The sequence below is a fragment of the Passer montanus genome, unplaced genomic scaffold (genome assembly GCF_014805655.1).
Source record: "Passer montanus isolate IOZ18808 unplaced genomic scaffold, ASM1480565v1 scaffold45, whole genome shotgun sequence".
NCBI lineage: Eukaryota > Metazoa > Chordata > Aves > Passeriformes > Passeridae > Passer > Passer montanus.
Genome location: NW_024369373.1, coordinates 10823777 through 10848761, shown reverse-complemented (window position 1 = coordinate 10848761; position 24985 = coordinate 10823777). Strand labels below are relative to the sequence as shown.

Below are 24985 nucleotides of genomic sequence, written 5' to 3'. Positions count from 1 at the left end.
CTGTGCAAAGTAAAATATCCTGTATTTCTGAATTGCCTGCTGGTGCTGAAAATTATAGAGTTTTCCTCTGCATGTGGACACCAGAAAAGAATGTATTTCATGTGGGTAGCTGGAATAACAACGCAAAGTCGTGTCTTCACAAATATATGGCACAGAAAGCTTTTTCTTTTTTTGTTTACTTTTAAATTCAGTGATATTAAAATGGCAAAATAACATTGGAAATTTTCACTAAATAGACAATGTGTTAGAAAGTGGGCACTTCCTTTTTTCCTCTTCCACTTTCTACTCACAGAATCAACACTGAACTGAAATTACAGAAGTTTACATTTTTGCTTGAAATATTTCCCTTTTCCAAAGGAGATTTGTATTTAATAACGTTTCATAGAGATGCCATCTCTATGAATAATAACGATCCATAGAGATCCCTGGATGTTTCAGTACTATTCAAGTACTCTCCCATTTTGAGAATTGAAATAGTGCTTTGATCCCATGCTTTGAATCTTTCAGAGGGATAAACCCTCACTCTCTGTGAATCTGTGCCCCTCCCCTATGCATTGTTTTCTACTGTCACCATTAGTGGTTCCAGAGCTCCTTTGTGAGTATGGGACTGTTTCCTCAATGTGATTGTAAATCTCAATTTTTAAGTCAATGTGTCTTGGGAACCAGTTTCCTTTATCAGAATCAATTCAAAGAAAATCCAGTGAGAGAGGAGGGAAGAAGAGAGGATAAATACTAAGGCTAGTCATGTATTAACTCAAAATATTGGGCTGCCTTGCCTGGGGAAGCCATCAGGAACAGGCTGATACTTCCATAATGACTTTTATAAGGTAGCAAGAGTCATAGCTTCAGCCTTTTCCTTGTGCCTTGTGAATCAGATGAAGTTGCCAGTACCCATTCCTCTATATCAGACATTTTACTTATTCTGCAGTCTAAAAACTGTTTGCTGTCATTATTTAGAAATTGGTGTTATTGTCATCTTATGTGTATTAGTCTTATTCTGCAGTCTAAAAACTGTTTGCTGTCATTATTTAGAAATTGGTTTATTGTCATCTTATGTATTATAGAATTATTAAGAGGATGCACAAGCACACAGTGCCTCATCTCCTTGATCTGCCACATCTGTTTTTCTGAAAACTGTTGAAAATCTGGAATTAAAACATTTCCTGTTCTTGAACCTACTGCTTATTATTATATATAGTCTCTTTATTTCTGAGTGGTTTCTCAACACTGTTGGATAGATATGGTGATCTACAAAGGAAAATAAATTCTCGGTTTAGGATGTTATATATAGCATGCCAAGCAGGGAAAAATGAAAGAAATGTATGCCTTGTGTAAAACTTCAGAAGGGAATCATTCACTGAAGATGATGTGCTGTTTGTTGGAAGTGAGGAAACTCTAAGTACATAAAGATACTTCTGGTTTTACTTTGGTTCTGGGCTATCAATTATGTGGCACAGGAAGTTTGGTGCTCTGGAGATTTTCTTAGATGCTGAGAGTGGCTTCAAGTAAACTTTTTATAAGCTCAGAACTTCTGGAATTGGATGCTTAGTGTCTCAAACGGAGTAACAGCACACTTTATAAATCAGCCTTCTGTGGGAACTGCATTGTCTCTCCAAAGGCTGTAAGGAAGATTTATCATGCAGCGTTTGTGGGATGCTTGGATATTGACTCTCTCATTGCACTTAATAAGAGGAGGAGATACCAATATAAGAATAAGGTTTCTAGCTTAACTGATTATGTCCTCAGTAATCAGCTGGGTTTTTTCAGTAGTTACTAAGAGAAAAGCTGACCTACTGAAACAAGAGGATCTCTTGCTGGGAAATTTTCTATTTGCTCCTTTTTATGGCAAGTTATGATTCTTTAATTTGTCACATTGAACAGCAAATTAAAAACAAAAAGGCACTGGAGTTTCTTACCTAGACAGCAAACATTTACAGTCCTGTTTAGCAAAGATGGAAACTGCAGCAGAGGTCTGAGAAACAAGGAAGTGCCAGACAGAGGGGAGTTGTTTCTTTCTTCAATCTTCTGGAACTAATTTTCTCTGACATCAGATTCCAAGATTGGGCTGACTGGGACCTGAACAGCTTCTTCACTGTAGGGTCATGTGCTGCCTGTTGGAGACAGTAACTTAAACCCAAACACAATCTTATAAAATCAATGTGCTATCTCTTCTTCTTAGACTGGGTTTTGACTTTGGACTGTCCAGGATAATACTTTTATTTTTAAAGTGACCAGAGGATCTGAGTCAGCCAGCAAATGAGCCAAGGTGAAATACTCCAGGCAGAGACACTAAGGGATGAGCAAAGGAAAAAGGTCCTCATGTTGTAAATGATACTTTTAAACAGAGCTTTCCATTATTTGTATCCCCTGTAGGTTAGAACATATAACCCAGAACACAGAGGTGGAAGCAAGAGAAGTTGATGTCTTCTGTGTTTACTGGCTGCTTTGGAAGTTTTTCACCTACCATTTCCACTGATCTCACCATATTTCCACAGAGTACAATGGGAGTGGAATTTAAAATTGTACTTTCTGTGATGTATGCATGGTTAATACATAATCATTCATACTAGCATTAACTTAATTTTTTTAAAATGGACTTAAGATCAACTGTGCTAGAAAATATGTTTTAAAACTATGGAAGACTATGGATGATGGAACTGGCTTTTTTCCTCAAGAATGAGTAAGCATTTCTGGAACACTGATAATCTAGAAATTGTTATTTTGATTTTTTCATTTTAAGCTGCCCTAAAAAGTGGCATCCTTGTGATCCTACCCTTGGTATGTGCCTCCTCTATAACATTTGAACTTGTTGACAAATTTTAAACAAATTTGGCATGGGTGAAAGTCACAGAGGTTGAGTATGTTCACATTTCATTAAAATGAGAGTTAGATATTGGAGAGAGAGAGAACTGCTGTTGTATCCTCACCCAAGGAAGACAACAAAATTAATCTTTGGTTAAACATCAGGGACTCTGCATAAACTCACCATTGAGACAGAAATCTCAATTATGATATTGGACTGTGATAGTTTGGAGGCTCAGAAAACAACCAGGTTTGGCTTGGGGAAGTTTTTTCCCCCCCTCCAGTTGAAAAGAGCACCCATATACTTTGAACTGGAATAACTTCAGACATTAAAAAAAAAATCAAAAATGCAATTAGAGCTTTGATGAGAGCACTCAGGTCTAATTTAGAACAATCTGGACTGAGCATGAAATGACTCTAAAAATAGCAGGGCACTTAAAAAACTGTAAGGGATACATGGAGAAAATACAGATTTACATAGTTAAAAGACTGAATGAGTAAAGATGGAGATTTACTGCCACTATTTTTGTTGCCACTTCATCACCTAGAAAAGTAAGAGATGAGGACTTTACATATAGTTTGGAGTTTAAGGAATGACTTGTCATCCCTGAGTTACCATAGTATCTGGTTTCCCTGGTTACCAGTGACCATGGAAGGGACACTAGGGAAGCTGAAGGCTGGTTATATATTTATTTTTTGAGAAGGGAAAAGAGAGAGAGGGGTCAGAAAAGATTTTTGTGTGTGTGAGAACAGAATGTGAGAATAGTGCTGGAGGATAACAGTTGGGAACAGATTTTGTCTGAAATGGAATTTATAGATTTCTTTTCAGTGCAAGGAGTTAAGTAGTTGAAAGAAAAAGACTGGTGGTGAGAAACAGAAATTCTGATTAAAAAATGAGGAAAAGAAGAGCCCTAAGGCTGTCTGCCTGAGATACTGGAGGTTGTGTTGATACAGATGACACAGGGTGTGATTTGACCAGATTTCCTCTTTAACACGGTAGCACTGGACTGGTCCTTTCTGTGCTTGGAGTTTTACAAAGAGATTTACAAATCTACTTGTGCCATAGACAGCATGTTTCTTGCTAATCCAGAGGATTAATTTGGCAATTCCTGTGGCTGAGACTGGTTCCCAGAATGGAAATTTAGGAAAACCTAGTTTCCTTATGGCCTGTTGAATTACTGTCAATAGAAGAATAAATATGGCAGATTATAGCAAGGAGGGTTCTCAATGGGTGTTTGTTTGTGATTTCAACAATAAGGACATTTCTGATTTTCCCTTTTGATTTCAAACTAACTTATTTCATGTTCAGAAAACCTTTTGAAAGATGCCACACTGTAACAGACACCATATACAACAAACACTCCTGGGCAGCTTTGGGTTTGATCTTTAGTGGAAAGAAAAGGAAGGCTGTAATTGCTTTCATCCTTTAGACTTGTTGACACTTAATCAGAGCTCAGATTTCCAGGGAGAAATTATTCAGGCTTGGGGAGTTTTTGACACCTCTACATTAGTAAAATATTTTTTTAGACATTTTAATATTCTTATTCCACAAGGACCCGTTCATGTCAGAGAATCTCATACAGAAAATTTCCACTAATGCAAGAATGGCTCTGCTGCCCTAGTTCCAGTATCTGAGGCAGCTTAAATGGAAACATAATTCTGTTTTGTCCCTGTGTTTTATCCATGATACACATTTCTTTGATTTCTTCATTTCTAGGGCAATTTACACGTACTTGACTGGACCAGCTTCTCTTAAATAAAAAGCAATACAAAGGCTTAAATATAAGAATACTAAACTTTACCATATGTAAACTCTTGTTTATGGCTGAAATTATAAATCTATATCTTTAATATGCTGTTTTATTTCTTTGCACATGGGCCAGATGGTAGGAAACAGATGATTTTACTAGTTGGATAATTTTAAGCATGTGATTACAATGTTGTGAGTAAATTAATCATTTTGCTATGTTTCATTACAGAGCTTGTTGATATTCTATTCAAAACTTATTCACTAAGTTTTCTTTTTCAGAGATTTTCTTAGTTATTTTATTTTCAAGATGATTTAAAAATAGGCACTGTCTTCCAAGGCAGAGATTTTTAGGGAAAAAAAAAGACAACACAGTGTGTATGAACCTTTAAATTCATTGAGGCAAATTTACTCTGGATTTGGCCCTTAAATTGAAAGTTTCCAACTATTAGTAACTGTAATGTGATGATGATTTAAACATCTTGAGCATTTCAGTAGTCTACAGAATACCTTAATCCACCAGAGACCAGAGGAGAAGGCTTTTGTAGTATTGTAGTAGTACTCTGAGCTTATTCATAACTAATAAATTACCAACTACCATAAATTTAGATTAGTAATTCTGGTGACCTTAGTAGATTTAGAGTATATGAAGGTAGAAAGAGGATTTACGTTTTGATTCTTCAGATTTATTTTGCTTATATTACCTTTTATTTGCCAGTATAACTCAAAATATTTCTTTCCAATCTGAATTCAAATTCCAAAATTCTCTCAATTTTCCTTACTTATTGTATTTTTAATTGCATTTTTGCCTCTGTGTTTTTAAAAGAATATCTCTGTTTTGATCCCGATTTGCATGAGTGCAATGCAAATGTTCACATGCAAATGGGGTGGTTACATCTGCATGTCATCATGCATGCAGTCCCTCTTTGCACTGGCAGGTAGGCAAGAGCTAAAATGCAAATAGAAGTTAGCCTCAGCATTGTCACGATTCTCATTCGTGTGACAGCAGAGGAGAACTTTATAAATGGATTGGAGGAAGGTGTTTAAGGGGAGCCTTCCCAGCCTAATAGGCTTGAACAGCATCATGGGCCAATTAAGTGAAAGAATCTATTGGTCCCATGCACTCTCATTATTCACATAAAGCATTTTTTGTGTGCAGGAATAAATTGGATCCCTTGTAGAAACTTCATTCTCAGTAATGTTTCCACTTTGACGTGAGGCAAGTTTTCCAGACATCTCTGCATATTCTACACTTGGGTGCCCACAGCCAGAGCTCAGTTCAGCACTTCCACCTTGGGGGCTGGAGAGGTCCAAGAGCCACCTTCGTGTGGCAGAAGTGAGCCCCAGGTAGCAGGGCCACTCCTGGGTCTGTAGGAGAGGGCAAAGCCACTCCTCCCAGCCCATGCCTGCCGTGACACAGCCAGTGTCCTCCTGGACTCAACAGTGGAAATACTGGTGATCCTCCCATGCCATCTCATCCTTTCCAGCCTCTGATCAGCGGTAGGAAGGTTTTCAGCAATGAGATTCCCTCCCCCACCCTGACATTTAAGGTAAAATCTCCATTTCCTCAGGCAGAAGTATTTGTGTCTGGCTCTGTTGATAGGCACCAGATAGCTTTCAGTTAATACATGAACTACATGTTCTAACCACCTTTTTAAAATACATATAGAAACATTTTGTCATAGCTAGTCTTCCTGAAACATGTCTGTCTTGTTAAATATTATTCCTCTTATGCTGCTGAAAAATATTTTATTAAAATATTACTTATTTAATAGCTAATATGTCTAGGTTATAATTTCCTTGGTAGAAAGCTTTTCCCCTTTATTTTTCTTTCAATGGCCAGATATGAGTGAAAAAACCCCAAAAAATCCTCTGAACCCCCAGCCATAATTGCCTAACTCCAAGACAGCACAGCATACAGTTTTGAGGAAAATCTGCCATGAAAAAAGAAAATAGAACATTTATTGGAAAGGACAGAATGCAGTTAAAATGTTGCCAGTGTACATATTTTGCAACTTGTTCATAAATAGTAATTTAATTTTCTGTTCTGTTTTGCTGACATATTCCAAAAATCCCTGTCAGAAGGTTCTTTGTTGACCTTAACCTTACTTGCTAAATTTTACAAGCACAGTGGTAGTCACTTCCCTTGAAAAAGATATTGTTGCCAGTAATCATTGCTAAGTGCAACCCGATCTATCCCATATGTGACAATAAAACTGGCCTTTTAAAAAAAAATAAAGTGAGAAAAGAAGAGGAGAGAGACAAAAATCAAAAACATTGATATTCTGAATCTCACAGTTTGGTAGAGGGGAACTTTTTTAACAACCCCACCCCCTCAGAGTCCCACCTGCAGCTTGGTAAGTAAGTGCCTGCTGAAGACACCACCCCCAAACCCCCAAGGATGCAGGTGTTGGCCATTTGTGCTAACGATTTGTAAGTGAATCCATCCAAAGGGTGGCTCAGCAGATTAAAGCTGAGGTATTTGAAGAAGCTTGGGAGGGAGGGTGGTGGTAGTCCTCTCTTGCTAGAGCAGATTTGCCCAGAAGGTTGTTAATTGCTGTGCAAGATTTCTCCAGAGATTTAGAAGGTGTTGGTAATTGGTAGAAAGATATTAATTTATTTTCCTGGGTGAGATGTCTTCTGAGGTGAGAAATAAGTTTTATTTAACAGGAGCAAAAATTAAGTAAAAGCTGGAAGGATGGGAGGGAGAGGCTCCTAGGAAAGTGTGATATAATAACATTTTTATTGTTTTCCCTGCAAATAGGCAGGAAAGTTGTACTAATGATCTGCTAGAAATGCTTTAATGTCTCTTGCTGTGCACAGTTATCTTGTGAAGTTTGATTTTTTTTTGTCCCAGGAGGATGCAGAAGGGGAATGTTCCTATACCATTTCACATCAATCATTAGTCCTCTACAGAAAGTTGGTCTTACAATTTTTTCTAAATATGTTCTAAATGCTTATATTAAAAATTAGGACTAGTTTCTATTCAGTTAAAGATATGTTTTGGATGCATGTTTCTGTATTTCTAAAAGATGAACTCTTTCTGAAGTAAAAATATCATTAAATGAAGGTGGCAAGTCAGCACAACCCTGTTGCAGTAGTATCTTCAGAGCTGCTTTGTTTTACGCTGTCTTTCCTGAGGAGATCAATAATGGATGGCTGACATAATTCTTTCACCACTCAGAAATGAGAAAGCCTAAATGCATTTCTTTAGGGCAGGCATGTTTTTCATCCTGAGCTGAAAAGCCTGTAATTGAGTGAGGTTTATAAGTGTGATTGCTATTGGTGTGTGTTCCAATCTGATGTGCCTCCGAAAGGTTCCACTGGCATTTACTTGACTCTTAGGAATGTTGACCTCATCTCCCAGGCTGGCCAGGATGCGAAATGTCTGTGCTGGGAGACACATATACAGAATAAATCTCAGAAGCATTGAGGTTTAGCTTTTGATTGTGTTGGTAACTTCATCAAAGTTTACTAGTTCTACCTAATTTGCATGTGCTGTAACTTTAAAAAGAAACTAGAGCAGAGAACAGGGGTCCCTCCCCTTGCAATATTGACTTATATTTGTGTCTTTGTGATAAAGTGATTGGAAAGGCTTATCAAGCTTCCTGTTGGTAAGAATGTGGGAAAACTGGAGGGCTTCTCTGACTGGACTCTTCTGCTGCTATTCACAGGTCTAAAAATTTGGGAGGAATGTGTACCTCTGAAATGATTTGTCAGTATGGACATACTTACAGCACAAAACTCTACAGTGCAGTTCTTATTACTAGCAACTTTTAGGTCTCCAATCATTTCTACAAATGAAAATGTACCCGAAGGAAAGCAGCAGGAACAAAGGATTAGGGGTTCAGTGTGACTCGAGTGCTGAGTGTAGCCCAGATCCCTCTCTCATGGAAGCTGTCCTTCCAACCACTCTGAACACCTCCCCTCTCTGCAGAAAACCCCTGTGGCCCAGCTGCTCTGTGCTGACTGTGCTCCTAAAAGGGGCACTCACAGGGCCAGAGCATTTTCCAGACCCAGGCAGACAGTGCTGTTCTTGCCTCAGGGGATTTTATTTAGCTTTCTTTATCTTTGGAAGGCTTTCTGTAGTGTATTTGCAATATGTTCTCTGGAATGGTTCAGGTATATGGCAGCTTCACTACGGCTGTAAGACAGAGACTGTTGAAGACTTCATCTGATCTGCTGATTTTATCTATCTTTTAAATCAGATTAGCAGTCTGCTTTGCATTGTGTTCATTCCAGAACCTTCTTGGAAAAAACCAACAGAATTCTGTAATTTAATGTATTACTGTTTTCATCTGCTCTTTTGGAAGGCTGTGGATAAGACAGATTGGTTTACAGCACATGTGAAATGCTGTTGAAAAATGGAACATGGATGCACTAGGGTAAAACAGCTCTTTTCACAATTAATTACTATTGCTGAGAGAAAGGTGAATTCAATTTTGATTAACATTTTTGAGGGGCTGGTTGGGTTTTCTGTTGTTTGTGAAAGGAAGGAGTGATTCTGGGGGGTGTCCGGGGAGTCCTGGCTGGTGTCACAGTGGTGGTTTCTGTGGCTGGAGGGGAACTGCCAGGTGCAAAATGATCTTGAGGGTCCTGTGGGTCCCAGCTGTCCCGGCCCAGGTGTTGCTCTGGGATCTCTGTGGAGCAGTTGGGGCTGCTCCATGTGGGACAGAGCTGGTTCCAGATGGTTCTGGAGTCACTCTAGCACAGGGCACAGCTGAGCCCCTCAGCAATAGCAGTGGTGCCTCTGTGGGAATGTGTTTAGGAGAGCAGAAAATGCTGGGCAAATGCAGGAGGGAGGAGGAAAGGCAGAGAAAGAGCAGAAGGAGCACCACTAAGGTACATGCCATCATCGTGTACTTCTGTGATTGAAGGTGATGTGTTGCTGTTAGTTGCACATATAGAACTTTATCTCTAGAAATGAAATAACCCCCTAAATGCTGTAAATCAGCACCACTTGTGAAATCCACAGTATGTCTTCCTTGCTGTGTGAACTCAGTTCTATTGGAAGCAGTATTCCCATGTTTGTTTTGATACACAGTGGAAATAAAGTACTAGTTCTCTTACCCACAAATATGCTATGTGTTTGTGAATTGAGTTTCCAACTCTTTTATCAACACTGATTGCTGCCTGGGGAAATGATTCCAATATATCAAAGCCTGAGAGAAAAGAAAGCCAAGGGTAGCTGGATATTTCAAAGCAGAATAAAAAATGAGCATTAGAATTCATGACAAGTAAAAGCAATTTGTAGTACAGAGGTAGGCATTGTATTAAATAAATGCATTTAAAATATTGCATGTAAATGAAGTAGATGTCTGAATTTAAGAAGGAAGAGCAAGTGCTATGCATCAGTGCTTAATCAGGTATTTGTAAGTAATAAGAGACTTAATTTAGAAATAGGATTACCTGTAATTCACTCTGAATGCTTAAATTTTTTTTCTTTATCAGAATGAGTCACATTTACTCCTATTGAGCAATAGTCTTAAAGTAGGTTTCTTCATTTGCTCTACCTATAACACAAAACAGTATTCAGTGTAGAAACAGTGGGAAAATATTCCTAGGAGCAAAATATTTAGGGACAGAAAAAGGGGTATCATTCACTTTCTTCATTATCTTATGACAAGGACAGCCTCCTAGAAGCAGTGAAAAGTACTTTGAGTGCCAAATTGAATGACACTCACCATTTAATTTTTTTCCTCAAGCATTTATTTTCAGCTCATGTGAGCTATTGTGTGTTTTCCTGTTTTCCAATGGAGATGTGGCAATGTCATGAAAAAGACACTTCTGAACAACCTTAGTTATCAGTGTCAATTAGATAATTTTGGAAGCATGAGTTTGTCTTAGATAATGGTAAAACAGCTACAAATGAGGTAAAATATGGAAAAATAATCCCTTATAAAATAAATTAGTATACTTCTGGCACAATTTTAGGATGTGCAGCATCTACATTCCTGTTTTTCCTTATATATTTTGGATGTTTAGAAGGGCAAGAGCTGAATCTGATTGTTTTAACGTGTTGTGTAATAGGTGTTCATTTGCAAGGAAAATGCTTTATCTTGGAAAGTTTTGAATTTAAAAGCCATTAATTACTTGCTGGTCATAAGAGACAGCAACAGTTTCCACCATCATGTGGCTGCTATTTGGGATATGTTCACCATTTTTATTAGATTCCAGGATTGAACTTTATTTAACTGAGAACCCTGGGGTTTACTTGGTGACATACAAAATGTGTGTACATGCCTGTGTGTGAGATTTGAACAGGCAGGCACTTTCTCTTTTCAAACAAAGGACATCCATAACAGCAATGTGGAGCATTGCATTCAGTCCTTGTTTCCAGGGTTCAAACCTCCGTATGCAATTGAGATAATTTTGGTGTTGCTCTCTAACAGGCATTTTCATTTTGGTAAACTCTCTTCAGATTGCTCAAAAAGCACACCTGTCAAAGCGACACATTTTGGTGGCAAAAAGGTTTTGAAGCAGAAAATCTTTTGTGGTTTGAATGATTCCCCAGCTTTAAAGCCCAGCAGCACAACATGAAACATGCCAGCATTAGAGTAGTTTGCAAGTTGATTTCAATTAGACTGTACAACGTGTGCTTAAATGAAAAAAAAATTCCTTCTCGGCAATTCTGAAAGTTTTTATTTTAGTGGTGTGAAAGTACAGATGTCTTAACTGCCTTGAAAATAAGAGCAAGGTAAGGAAGACTCAGGTCCTATTTCAGTCAGTATGGCAGTGATCCTGTGGACCTCAGACTCATTGTTTAATGCATAAAAATACAAATAAAATCATTAGGCATTGACACACTTTTCTTTTTAAGAAATTGTGTTGGTAACTTAAACATGAAGCAGTGCTGTCAGACACATGTGGGTGTGTGATGCTGTGACTTCAGTGTGTCCTGGGGAACCTGTCCTGCTCTTTTAATGCTTGAGTTGTGAAGTCACAACTTTTTGTTTCTTATTCCAATCAGATTTGATTCTCAGACACTCTCGTAAACACAGCTCATCTGTTACCTGGATTTTATCATTTTGTCTGGTCTCAGTTTACTGCATGTTTGTATTACACATGGCCCTCACTCGTGAATATTCTTTTTTCAGATGAACAACAAGTGGACAAGTTTGTCGTGAAAGTTAAAACACTTTAAAGGACATATAATCTGCTGTGCTTTTCAAAATCCCCAAATAGGTAAGATGAAATCAAATTTGATTCTAGATGCAGTTTTGCCAGTCAGGCACTGTTATAATTTGACAGGCATGATGTGACACAATGAGATCTGAATGACATAACCTGCTGTGATGTATCTGATAGGCCAATGTATAAATTTAATAAACATTTCCAATAAGTTCCCTGTACTTGGCCTGTCATGTCCTCAGCCATGCCTCAGTGTTCTGCCAGTCTTTAGGTCAGGTATCTGGTCTTAAACATCACAAAATGTAACAGGTTGCTTATTCATGACAAGTTCCATAGGTGTTTCCATGTACATTTCCTGGATATTCTGGATCTGAATAATGTTGCAACTGTATAATTATTCCGGTGTAGGCACCTGTAAATCATTGTATGTGGTCAGTGGAGAAGCTGCTGAATATATGGAATCACTTAACCTACTTACATATAATCTGCCTAACACTGATATACTGTGTTGTGGCTAGCTTTGACCTAGTTGGCTTCTTTCTGAAGTTCTGAGGTGTTGGAAAAAAAAGAAGAAAAGACACAGCTCCAGGGTTTCTTTCCTATAATTTATCATGACAGCGGCTTACTCAAAGAATTAAAAGCAAGGTATCTCCTCATCTACTCCTTTGGATTTATATTGCTGCTGCCATGAGAGGATTCTTTTCTAATTCAGTGAAAACCAGTTGGTGCAGCTAAACTCCCAAACCTCCTGAAGTGGCATTTAATGCATAAAATTAACAGAACATAAAATACCTTTTAAAAGAATCCTTCACGCTAACCCTTCAGCCAGTTATCAGTTATGCCTTGGCCCCTTTTCTAACTACTTAAAATTAATGATTTGGAATGTGGAGTTTTATGCTTCTGGAGTAATCTAATTCTTGTGATTTCAGTGGGAATTGGCAGGCTCACAAATGTAGTTCATAATTAGAATGTATTTACCATATCTGCATTACCTTCTTATTATATAGAAAACCATATTAATATTGCATATCACAAAGTATTTGCAAATATTATTTCTAAGAACTTTATCTAGAAGCCTTGCAAACAATTTGAGTTCTTTTAAACAACAAACAGCACCTATGAAATAATTGTTTTTACAGCCGGGGACAAAACTGCTACATGGTCTATTCCAAATTAGCCTGTGTAAGTGTTTGCTAAAAATGGACTGGGCTATGGAAACCAAAAAGCAATTGTCATGTATAACTTACTTTTTAATTTGAAATAGAAACCAAAGAATCAGTATTAATTAATTTATTATGCTTATATCATCTTCTGCCAAAAAAACTTGTACATGTAAACCACTGTCAAAAATGTCACAACAAAGCATGTCATGAATATACCAGGTTGTTCTCTAAAAAGATAATAAGAAACTTATCTCCATATGATTCCAACATTGAAGGTGACTTTTATGCTTTCAAAATAAGTGTCCACAGAGTCACTTTGCATTCATATTTCATTTGAAATTCTTGCCCTTTATTATGGAATAGCTTCATTGATGAAGGGCATTCAAATAACTAAAGTCCTGAGATGTGCTGGTTAAAGGCAGGAATAAACTCTGCCCCTGTATAGTAAGAATGCTGCAACTGTTCAGCCTCACAAGGCTGACATACCTGGAATATCAAACCTCCATGCTCGTGTCTGCACAGAACAGGGACAGCAGAGGTGAGCACTGTCACCTTTATTGCAAGTAGCCAGATGGTCCTGTTATTTCCGTCTCCTGAATAGATAATAGGTAGCTCAGGAAAGAATTTCTTATTGTCAGCTGAGGTGTAATAGGTTCTGGACAGAGAATATCACTGTTTATATTGCTTCTTATTGTTTTAGTTGCTATCTAAAATAATTTTCTTAGGCACAGTAGATAATAGAAGCTAAGTTTAAATAAAAAATATTGCATGGTATTGAGTCATGGGAATACTAATAGTCTGTGTTTTTCAGGGAATAAGTCTCGGGTACAAATGTTGTGATCTGGTATTATATTTAATGTAGCTATTTGTCGTTATAAAGCATTTCTGAGGTATTTTACTTGATAAGCAAGCTATGCGTTAAATTTCAGTAAATTTGACATATAAATTTGTATGGGAAGTAGAAGTAAAGACAGAATGCAGGTAACAATAGGCTCTGAAAGCGATTTGGGGATGTGTGTTACTGAAGAATACAAATCTTTGTAAGTTATATTGAATGGGTGCATTCAGCAAGTCCAAAAATATTTTATTTTGAAATCTGTAGCTGTATTCATCTGTTTCAAATCTCTAGCTGTGTTTTTGTCCATTTTCTACCTATCTTTTCTCTGCTGTACTTGTGTTTTTATGGCTTAGCCCCAAGAGGATATCCAGAGGTAGTGCTGTGGCAGACCTTGCTGAAACCTCTACCAGCTCGCTGCTGCTCACTTGTTTTAATTTCTTCTCTCTTCTTTCTTCCTCTCACCTTTCAAACCTTTGTTCATCAGTCAGAGAAACCTTCGTAGTTACTTTGTATTAGATGTGCTGGCTACCATCAAAATGAAAAAGTGGTTTTCACCAAAACGGAGTTACAGAAGTTAAATTAGGATTTAACAGGTCAAGATTGGGCCAAATTCATAGAATGGTTTGGCTTGGAAGGGATCTTGGATATCATCTAGTTCCACCCCCTGCCATGGACATTCCTCTGGAAGTAGCTTTTCTAGAGCTGCCCACCTCTTGAACTGCTTAGTTTCCAGCTCCTCCTTTACTGATAGAAACAGACAGTTTCACATATTTAATGAATAGAAACCTCCTGAAAATACAGTTCAGGTGCAGTAATCCTACAGCAAGATGTTGAATTTAATGCATATAGTAATGCAATACTTCAGAGACTACTTGTGTTTAGGAACTACTGTGTCTGAAAGGAGACATGAGACACACACGGACTGGATTGGTGGTGTAACTGCCCAGTGCAGGAGCATTTGCTGTAGTTCAGAAGAAAATCCAGTAGTAGTCCAGAAAATCCAGTGGCAAGAGACTTGAGATCCTTGAGACACCAATGTATAGCTTCACACCATTCCAGGAACAGATTTGTGCTCACCCAAAGTGCAATTCGGCTGTATATGTTCCCTCTCCTTTTTTCACCCCAGAAGGAAAATACATGTAATATTCCATGCATTGTATGCATTTCCTTTTCTGAGGAAAGTATTTCTTATTTTTCCTCTCTTCTGAGGAAAATTCAGTGAATTTGTGATATAATGAATCCTTGGTAACAATGAATTGCTTACCCATTTTTTCCCAGATTTGCTAAGGGTTTGTCAGTGCTCTGTTCTGATTATACTTAATATTTGTAGTCATGGAGAAAAAGCTATTATGTTAAAGGTGCTTTACACAGCTAGAAAATTTATCTTTCCTTGGAAGTACAAACTCTGGTTACTCAGCAGAGTTTATGCAATTGTTGTAAGCCTCATCTTCAAGTGTCTGCATTTACATTGTGCTTGCTATACTGCCCTGGTATAGCTGTGAAAGGAGCCTCTTTTCCCCCATCCAGCCTCAATATAAACAACATCTAAGTTACCAATGTGATAATTAACTACACATTACAATTCATTAAATAGTCTTAATTCTGGTGGGGGAACAAATGAAATTCATCATTAGCAATTGAGTTTTAGAGTGAGTGTGTGTGGGTGCATGGGAATATGTATGCTAGAAGAAATTTATGCAGATTAAATCCATTAGCAATTTTTTGCACACCTCATTAGGCAAAATATCAAATCCTACTTAGCTCTTCTACTGCTCTCATTAGACAATTTAAACTGTACTGTTCCATACCATGGAAAGACTAAACCAATCCCTTGTGTAGTGTCCCACAAGTGAATTCTCAATGTCATACCAGCTCCTCCTCATGTTGTCACCGTGTACTGTGGCATTGCTCAGTCTGCTGAGAGAGCCTGGCAACCCTAGAGGGGCTCTCTGGAAAACAAGTGGTTTTTACTTCTTCTCACAGCACCATCCAAGCTCTCTGGAACTGTAAGTGGCTTAAAACAGGTGTGCAGCTCTATGCTGTGTGTTGAAAATACTTCCCAGTGATAATTGTGGAAAAAGTTGTTCTGTTGCTCCCCTTGTCAGAAAATACAGAATTATCAAAAAATTGAAGTTTTCTTTCTGAGGATGTCATTTGTGTTAGACTTTTTAATGGAATAATTTACTGAGTTAATATTGGGATATCTGATGTGGCTACTACTGTCAGAGGTTGTGGGTTAGCCATAACTTTAAGTCTGTTTAAATCAATTCCACTGCTTTGGGAAGTGTTCCCAACCTGCCCTGACCTGCAGCTCATTCCTGTCCTCCTTCACGTGTTTATGCTGGCACAGAAATGGACGAGAAAGGGGGACAAATTGACTTAAAATTATCCTGGCAAAAGAAGGCTGAATTAATTTTGATATAGGTAGGTTTGCTGGGCTGGCTCTCCATCTAACCTTGCAAATACTCCATCCCAAAAGAAGGAAAGTACAGGCTGAGAGTGGAGAGAGGGAGGACACAAAAGTGCTTCATTTAACTGTACTGGTCTTATAGCAGTTAAGGTTTCCATGATACTGTGGCAATAATATAGTCAGTAGTTCAAAGGAAGCTCTATAATGCAAAGTTGAACAAAAGTAGGTAGAAAACTTTAAAGGGAATTTGCTAGCAAGAATTTGTCACTGTTTTTGCATGGATGGAGGAAGAAATAGGGTTTCCTCTTGTTAATTCATTTATACACAGCAAGAAGCATGAAAGAAAGTACAAGCTAATATAAATCTATTCTGACTGAAAGTCTAAAAAGTATGGAGAGACTGTCTTTAATCCTTTCTCTTCCTGTTATTTGACTACTCTTTCTGATTTTGAGACTGAAAAGTACTAAATACCTTTCATTCCATGCCCAAACCATCTTGTGCAATGCAAGCTTGCACAGTTTAAAAGCATAGGGCTTGCTTAACTAGAAGGTAGCAGAATGAGAGGAAAAATTCTCTGCTGAGTACTCAAAGTTGTGGTCCAATTAACTTTTCTTTCTTATTTATGAGTGAAAATGCAGCAGAGTCAGAAAACAGTAACAAAGGTTCCAACCTCCTCTCCATGTACAGTATTAGAGCAGTATTTAACTTTCAAACTAGGTTAACAGTATTTTTAGCTTCTGTTCTCTCCTTACTTCTTGCAGATGCTGGAGCAGGTAGAATTTCCATTTTTACCTCACACTGGAAGCAGCAGTGTATAAGGGAACAGCTGAATTCTTGCAGCGCCACATGTAGTGTTCTTTGCTGCCTTTGATCATTTGTCATTTTGATCATTGTACTTTGAGCAAAGTAGTTAATTGATCCTTTCTCATTGCCTCCTTCATGTCCTGCCTGCTATCAGCTTTGGTCATTTCCTTTGTATTCAAAAATGTACAGGAAATTGTCCTGCAGGTCTTAGCACAAATGGGTGAGCCTGTCATTCTGCTGTGAGTGTTCCTGGCACCTTGCTCGCTTGGTCAGGGATGCTTTGGAGCCTCACCAGGGTGTAGTTTGTCCCTCATTATGCTTTCTATAGCTGGTAGGTGCACCTCACATGCTGAGAAGAAGGGCCAGAAGAAGGAATTGGCAGACAAGAAGATTTTGAACAAAGGCTCCTGAAGCCTCTATCCTCTGTTCAGTCCCACAAAAGCAGATCCCATGTGGGATGTACGAAAGTGGCCAAGTAGAGGTTCGTGCTCTTAATGGCTTTGTGTGGGCTTATGAGGGTTATGGTTCCCAGGTATCCTAGTGAAACTGGGACAGTCGACAATGTGGAAGCATTTCCAGTAATTTTGAGTACAGTTTGTACTGTCCCCACCCCACATGAGGGAAAGGGGCTGCTGGCTGCTTCTGACAGTGCGGGTCACTGACACATAGGCTGGAAAAGATATAGGCCCCCTGAAGAGACCTAAAGCATGGAGTTTAACCTTCTAAACAGAAAATCTTGTTTTCTTGTTTTTCTTCTGTGTCATCTGGCCCTCCAAACAGGGTTGGAATCTCCCTGAGCTGTTGCATGCTCTCTAGGTTCCCTGGCCTTACCAAAGGAAGGGAATTCTGTCAGGTGATGGCATATGGGCAAGTGCTCATAGCCATGGGGAGCTCATGGCACAGATCAGGCCCTCAATTGCATTTGAATCTGGAGATGGAAAAGGAGAGAGGAGGAAGAACTAATCTCACTTTGTCAGGATTGCCTTTTCTCCCTCACCATAACCCGTTCCAAATCCCTCTGCTAAACCATGAATACAGTGTATGCTAAGCAAATAATTTCTCCTATTATATTTTACATGCAGTTCTTCAAATTCAAAGGTCACCAGCCAGACATGTAAAATGACTTCATGAACGACTTCAGCTCGTTAATCATGCCTCACTGTTGCAGTGCCTCTCCTCAGTTCATTAGAATAACATTTCTTTGCACTTTATGGCAAACCATCATTATAATACAGAACAAGGACAACAGAGTGTGAAAGACTTTTTTTAATGAGACTTCATAGCTGCTCATGGTGGGACTCCTCATCCTGTTTGCTCTTGAAAGAGCTGTCTGACAAAGGTTCAGGATTTTACCTGATGAAGAGAGCCAGAAAGAGTTTCACAGGGAAAACTGTCAATGAGCTTACAGAAAACTGCATAAACTTGGCTGCCCTGTCAGCTGAGCTGTCAGCCTTCAAACAAATGCAGAGAGAAAATCTTTAATTGTACTCACCACACACAAGACATTTTATGCTGTATCATTGTCATTTGCAGCTGTTCTTAACTCATGGAGAGAAAGCAGCTGCTCAGGATCCCCAGGATCTTGAGTGGACTCTGAACTTAATAAGGAGAAACTCTGTGCTTTAATAATTACCAATCTTTGAGGAAAATAAACTGTTAACTCAGTTGCATCATCAATGCTCTTGCTGTTATTTTAATATTATTATAGTCCTTACCTTGGATATACCAAAGAAATAGAATCACTACAATACTGCTGGACTCAGACAGCTAATTTAAATCTCTTAATAAATATTTTAAGGGATGTTAATAATATTTTAGAATCTTTCTTCTTTAGCTGGAATAATGAAATTGCAAAAATGGCTTATAAAGTTTTGTGGCTGTTCATTTTTAATTAAAATGTTCTTCCCTGTTTTCCCTCAGGAGTGGGGCGACCTTAAGCACTAGAAAAGGATACCAAGGTTCCTCAGAAAAAGTACCAGTCTGACTATTGCCCACATTCATTTCCTGTCTGAGGCTAGTCCAGGTGCTCCCAACAAAAAATAAATACTTACAAATCCAGGCTCTAATCTTGTCCTCATGACAAATTTTCAACTTCCTTTGAAGGCAAATGCAGTTTTAATTCATATGGGAGGCAGCATCAGAACAGTTCTGCAATATGCAGATAGAGGAGTAATAATGATGAGATATACTTATTTTATCACCAGCCTCAAGAGATAAAATTGAACTTTACAATCAATGGATTTGTGAGGTGTTTGAAAATTATTGTTGTTCTTCCCCCCTGCCATCTGTTTGTTCCTTATTGCCCATCTCCATTGTTTTTGATATACTATAGGTGTTATTTTTGACAGTTACCTTTCATCTCCTATATATTGATTAATTTCTGCATGTAATTTCCTAATACTTTTTTCTTCACCCCTGTTTACCCAGTATGTGCCCCTAGATCCTGAAGCAGATTTCACCCTAGGCTTCAACAGCTTTCTTCTCAGCTTTGCTGCTATTTTGTCCCTGCAAATCCCTTGAAGTTCTGTATGTCCATTATTTCTTCCTTATTGGCCAAGGTCTCTTTCACCTGGGTACTGCCTTGCCCAAAGCTTAAAAAAACTGTATTTTTCAAGCCTGGAGTGAGGAAGTAGCTGTTCTTTGTTCCCCCAAATATTTCTGTTATCGCTGGGGGAAGCAACACAGTTTCATTGAAATAAAACAAACTGTTTAAAGTATGGTTACTAAAGTGTTCATGAGCCCTTTTCTTCAGCTGCTCTCTTCTCCAAATCATCAGGCTCCTTTTTGCTGCATCTCTTAGGCTATTTTCCATCTTTCTCTCTGATAGGCCAAGAAAAGGCTTTTTTTTTTTTTATTGTAATCTCTAGTCCTCTTTCCCTTGTGTTGCTCTGATCTGCTTTGTCAAGTGATCAAAGTCCCTGTACAGGTGAGCTGTTGCTTGGTTACCACCTGCTTGGAATTCACTCTTGAAAAATTGCTTTGTCTTGGGAAGTAGCCATACCTTTGTTCCTTGGTGCTCCATTTAAATGGATGATCAAAGTTTATCAGCCTGCTCTATTAGCTCTGTGTTCTGTGCAAAACTTTTTCTTGTCACTTCTATGGATTTTAGGTCAATCTGGAGAAAAGAGATGGAAGAGAAGGCTCTGCAGTTTAGAGGGAGTGTTTGCCAGAAGGCAATCTTGCAGGGAAACAAAGTGCATTGTCTCCAGCACCAAACAGTCTGAACACAGCCAAATAAATCCCAAAGACAGCGAAGGTATTTTAGTGTTGGGTGGCTGCTGACTGTCTCAGGGGAGAGGTGAAGAGCAGTGACTGCCACTGCATGGGAATTTCTTTTGGGAAGTGTAGGAGCCTGGGGGAGTTGACCAAGATGATCCTGGAGAATGATTTAGCAAGTGCTGCATATTTCTCTCTCAATTTAACCTGCAAGAAGCAAATTTTCACTGTAGTATTGCTCAGGTCCGGAACTGTATTTTCACAATTTAGGAAATATAAATACTGATTTGTGTGATTGATGAATTATTCTGATATCTGCATATAGAATAGTGCTTTTCTTGCACTTTTGTAGAATAGAGCTATATTTTGTGAGCTAGAGCAGTTTTCCCAACTGGCATTTAAATATTAACTCCAGCTAGCACACTTCATAATGTCAAGTTCTCCTAATGCTTTTTTGTGTTCACTAAGGCTGTTTTTATGTTAGTTACAGCTATGTCAAGTTCCTATAATCACAGTATCTGCTGTATTAACTGCTGTATCAATTTATTAATTGAAATATAGAAACATATACTAGTAAAATAGTAGAGAAGTTAAGGTTGAAAGAGGCCTTTGGAGATTCAACCTCTCCTGCTCAAAGCAGGTATCTGGGGATGTGTCCCATGGAGTTTTGAACAGATCTGACATGGAAGAGGCCACAAACAATCTGGACAATTAATTTCAATTTTTGTTTATGTTCACAGTTAAAGCCCAATTTTTTTTCAAGTGGACTTTTCAGTTTGTGTCTCTTGCCTCTGATCTTTCCCTTTGCACTGGCTCAATCTCCTTTTCTTCCCATCAGTAATTTACATATGCTGCTAAAATTTGAATAAATGCAAACATATGCAAATCAAGGGGATGATTCTGATGGTCAATAAAATGTGCTGTGGGTATAGTATTATGTAGTTTTACATGAAAGAAGTTGCAGGGAAATGAAAGCAGAAGAAGCATAGAAAGAAACAGTTACATCTGAGATTGGTCAGATCTCGATGCGCTTGGTTCTGGCTGAGTGAGATTTTATTTGCTGTCTAGATAAATTTTTTGGGGAAAGGAGATTGTAGAGGTTTCACTGCAGTGTTAGCTTAGGGCATAGCTTCTGTTGTTCAATATCCACTACTGTTCATTTTTTTTAAAATGATGTTAAATTTTGCTAACAATGAGGTAGTATTAAGTATTTTTGTTGTTAATTCTTTTGCGCAGGTACAATATCAGCATAAAAGCAGCTGCTAGGGAGATCAAAGCTGGAAAGGATCAAACATTGGGAACATAGTTTTTACATTTCTGACAATTTGTCAAAAATTACTAGCGTCTGTGTTGTATAAAGGCATTGCATATTTTTGGAGAACAAACAGTTTTGAAGAAGTATTAAAAGAGATTTAAGTTAGAAGCAAGATGATTGATTTGATATGCAAGATGGCTTGGATACAGGGTGGAAAGCAGGTGGGAAAAAATGAATAAAAATGAGAGCAGTTTATGTAACCTAAGTATGTAGAAATTCAGATAAAGGGCCTGAACTGTGTCAAGGACCAAGTGGTGGTGGTACTACTGATTTGAAAAGCACACTGGAGAATCAGCTCCTCACCTGCTTAAAATAGCAGGGAGAGCTCCATTTTCCTCTGTAGTGCTGCTTTTCTTTCTATCTCATACAGGGGCTCTTAGAACAAGTGTCAAGGCAAGCTTTCACATTGAATGCTTCTATATAAAATTTAGTTTTTATGAGGCAGCTAGATTCTATTTATGTTCCATATCTCATAATATGGGGTAGATTTTGCTAATTGCTAGGCTGTGAATCCTCTGCTTAACCAACCCAAACATTCCCATTTTCAACTTATGACAATAATAGAAAGATACTTTTTGACTCCTGTTATTTGTTGCTAATAGCTGAGAGCCTTGTGGAGTTTAAAAATAAAAAGCCTTAAGCAGCTTTTGTCTGAAGAAGCTCTAAGGCGTGCAATTTGTTTGCCAGCTGATGTTTGCTAGATTTAAGAACAACAAAACTTCCAACCCTGAAGTTAATTAAATATTTAGTAAACATTTTTATAACCTGTTGTTGCCATCATATTTTGTGTGATTATGTCACTGTATATGATAAAACTGAATTTAACTGTGGCAAACCTTTCCAACTTCTGGCAGAAAGTGTAACCTCTTTTTCTGAATTGGCAATGAATTTGCCAAAGGGACAGGGTCTTACCATTTTATGCAAGTAAATTTCTGACTGCCTGGGCCTGGAGACAGGTATGCCACACCTGGGGATAAAATCCATCCATTTTGTGAAGTATGAATGTGACTGAGGACTTTCTTGGGGAGGATTTCCTGTTGTTCAGGAGAGGTTGCTCTTGCATTGGGCATTCTGCCCACTGTACAGTCCCATTTTGTGTTCCATTCTGCCAACTCCAGTTGGCTGCACATCTCCTACATAATTTTCCAATTTTCCCTGGTCACAGGGTTTTGTAACTGGAGACAAAGTAGTGAAGTGCTCAAAGAGCAAGAGAATGGGATTATTTTTTTATTTAGTATGGACATGCTTGCTTTTCTCTTCTGCAAGTCAAAGACTGTTTGTCATTCACTTCCCCCCAGTTTTCTCCCTGATTTGAAAGCATATATGGGCAAGATCTGTCTGTGTTTGAATGTATGTGACCTTACCCTGTCAGCCTCTCAGAAAAGAAGAAATTAAACAGAACAAAATCTCTGATGATTAACATCACTGTCTTTAATGATTCACTTCTGATGACAAAGGGTGAAGCAGTTTGCTTTCCTGTGTTTTGCTTCCACTGTCTACAAGGTAAATGCCTCCCCAATGAAGGTACCTGAGCTCCAAGACCTAATTTTTTCCAGTTTCCTACCAGGTTCTGAAAAACCTGGTCTTCAACAATTCTCATTGGGCTCCAGGCTCCAGCACTTACCGATGCACTGATTTACAGATACAAAGGTACCTTGTGCTCAAACACTGAGTGACAGTGCAAAATTATTCATAGGAAGCTTCTGTGGTTCCATATCAGAGCTACAGGAGCTCAGGAGGGATGTCTTCCAGCATGCAGCTTGTCCATACACAAGGCAAATGCGTGAGAAAATGTGGGATTGTATTCAATCAGTAATTACTAGGAGATTCTTTTCAGTGCAGATTTTGTGGGTTCATTAAATGTTTTGTCCACTTCAGATTAAAGGCTGATGTGCCCATTACTATCTCCAGTATGTTTTCAGTAAAACTGGTTTTATAGCTCTTTAAATAATGTTGTTAATTTTCAGCAGAAGAATTAAGAATATGTCTCATCCAATGTAGAACTTAAAGTAATTTGTTGACAGCTACTTCTTATATCAGGTTATGCACCTATGATATTTTGAAAACATAAAATCCAACAACAGCTTCAAAGCAAAACATATTTGGACTTTTTTTTTAGTCTAAATACTGTAAGAATTATTTCACAAAACTTGACAGTCCAATATGCCAAGTTACAGAAAATAAGGCAATGCATGTTTTGTATATACATGGGAACTGTAGCTCTGAGTATGGGATTGTGCATAGAAATCTTGTGTTTATATGAACCCCAGGGATGCATACACACATCTGATGGGCTGTTTCATTCTTCCCAGAATAGGGCATAGACTCATGACTAGTGTCTTACAAACCCAGGACTGAATACTGTGCATTAAACTATCCTTATAACAGTGATTTGCAGAGTCATAAATGCAGATCCTGAATTTCTGAGCTAAGTTACAAGATCTTCACAAACCAGGGATGAGAACATCTCTTGAAGGAATTATTGACTTGATGCTGAATCCATGGTTGTTCAGCTCTCAGCACAAGTTAGAGGAGTCTGTCAAGCTGAGAATTGATAAAGCAGAGCAAAATGCTTTTATGCCTTACCAGTGATCTCCCCTCCTTGGCTGCCTCTGCAGTTTGTGAGGTTGTGAGCTCATCCATTTGTACGCCAATGGAAAGATTCCCCATCCCCAGGGAGTGGAAGAAATCCATAAGAGTTGTATTTTGGCTCTTCACACTGCTCAAGGGCAGAATATTAAGTACAAAAGAATGCTGCTTACTTTTATTAGGACTAGTAAATAAATGTCTGGATTGTAACTTTATTTTATTCACAAAAGTGTTGAATTCTGACATAAGCCCAAGAAAGGGGTTCTAATGTTTTTCTATTCTGACAACTCTCTACAGGTTATACTGGGGCAGTGAACATGAATTTATAGATTTATAATCCAATTTCTAGAAAGCCTATGAATAAGGAAAAGTGTTGATATCACCTGTTTCAATGTATTGAGTCTGATGTATCTCTGGTTTTGTGTTTTTCCTGAAGAAGTCATGATTTCCTGAAGAAGATGATTTCTTGGTGCCTATGCTGTGCACACAGCAAGGCAGTTGTCAAGCATAGAATAATTATCTGGAGCCTGTTACAATGCTGAATCCCAATTTCAAAACTAAGTGTATTCATGAACAATGAATACACTTCCTCTGTTGAACCAGAAGAAAGAACAGGAGAAGCCATGAAAATAATTTAAAAATAAAAATCACCTTCTGTTCTGTCATCAAGTTTTCCATCCTTAATGTGGAGGAGATTGCAGAGACAGGAGAGTCAGTTTGCAGGTCCTCTGTCCTCTTGGTGTCTGATAGCATGGATCCCAATTAATGTCAGTTCTGAACGTGACTTTTAAGATGTGAATTCTTTTCCACCCAAAGCTACATATAATATTATATTCTTTCATGTAGGTCATCTAAACAGCTGTTGAATTGTTGAAGCTTCCAGCCACTGCTGATCTGAGTCAGGTCTGAACTGATGACCTGCTGATGAAAAGCTAGAGTCAGATTTCAGTCCCCTGAGTCATTTAGACTG

General features: G+C 38.3%; 1 long non-coding RNA gene across 1 annotated transcript; it reads left to right on the top strand.

Annotated features, from left to right (window-relative positions):
* The first annotated feature begins 7062 nt into the window (after nucleotides 1-7062).
* On the top strand, nucleotides 7063-18531 carry LOC120508111. Its single transcript, XR_005628926.1, has 3 exons — nucleotides 7063-7194; nucleotides 11647-11734; nucleotides 17978-18531. It is a non-coding gene; the product is annotated as an uncharacterized LOC120508111 (long non-coding RNA).
* The last annotated feature ends 6454 nt before the right edge of the window (nucleotides 18532-24985 follow it).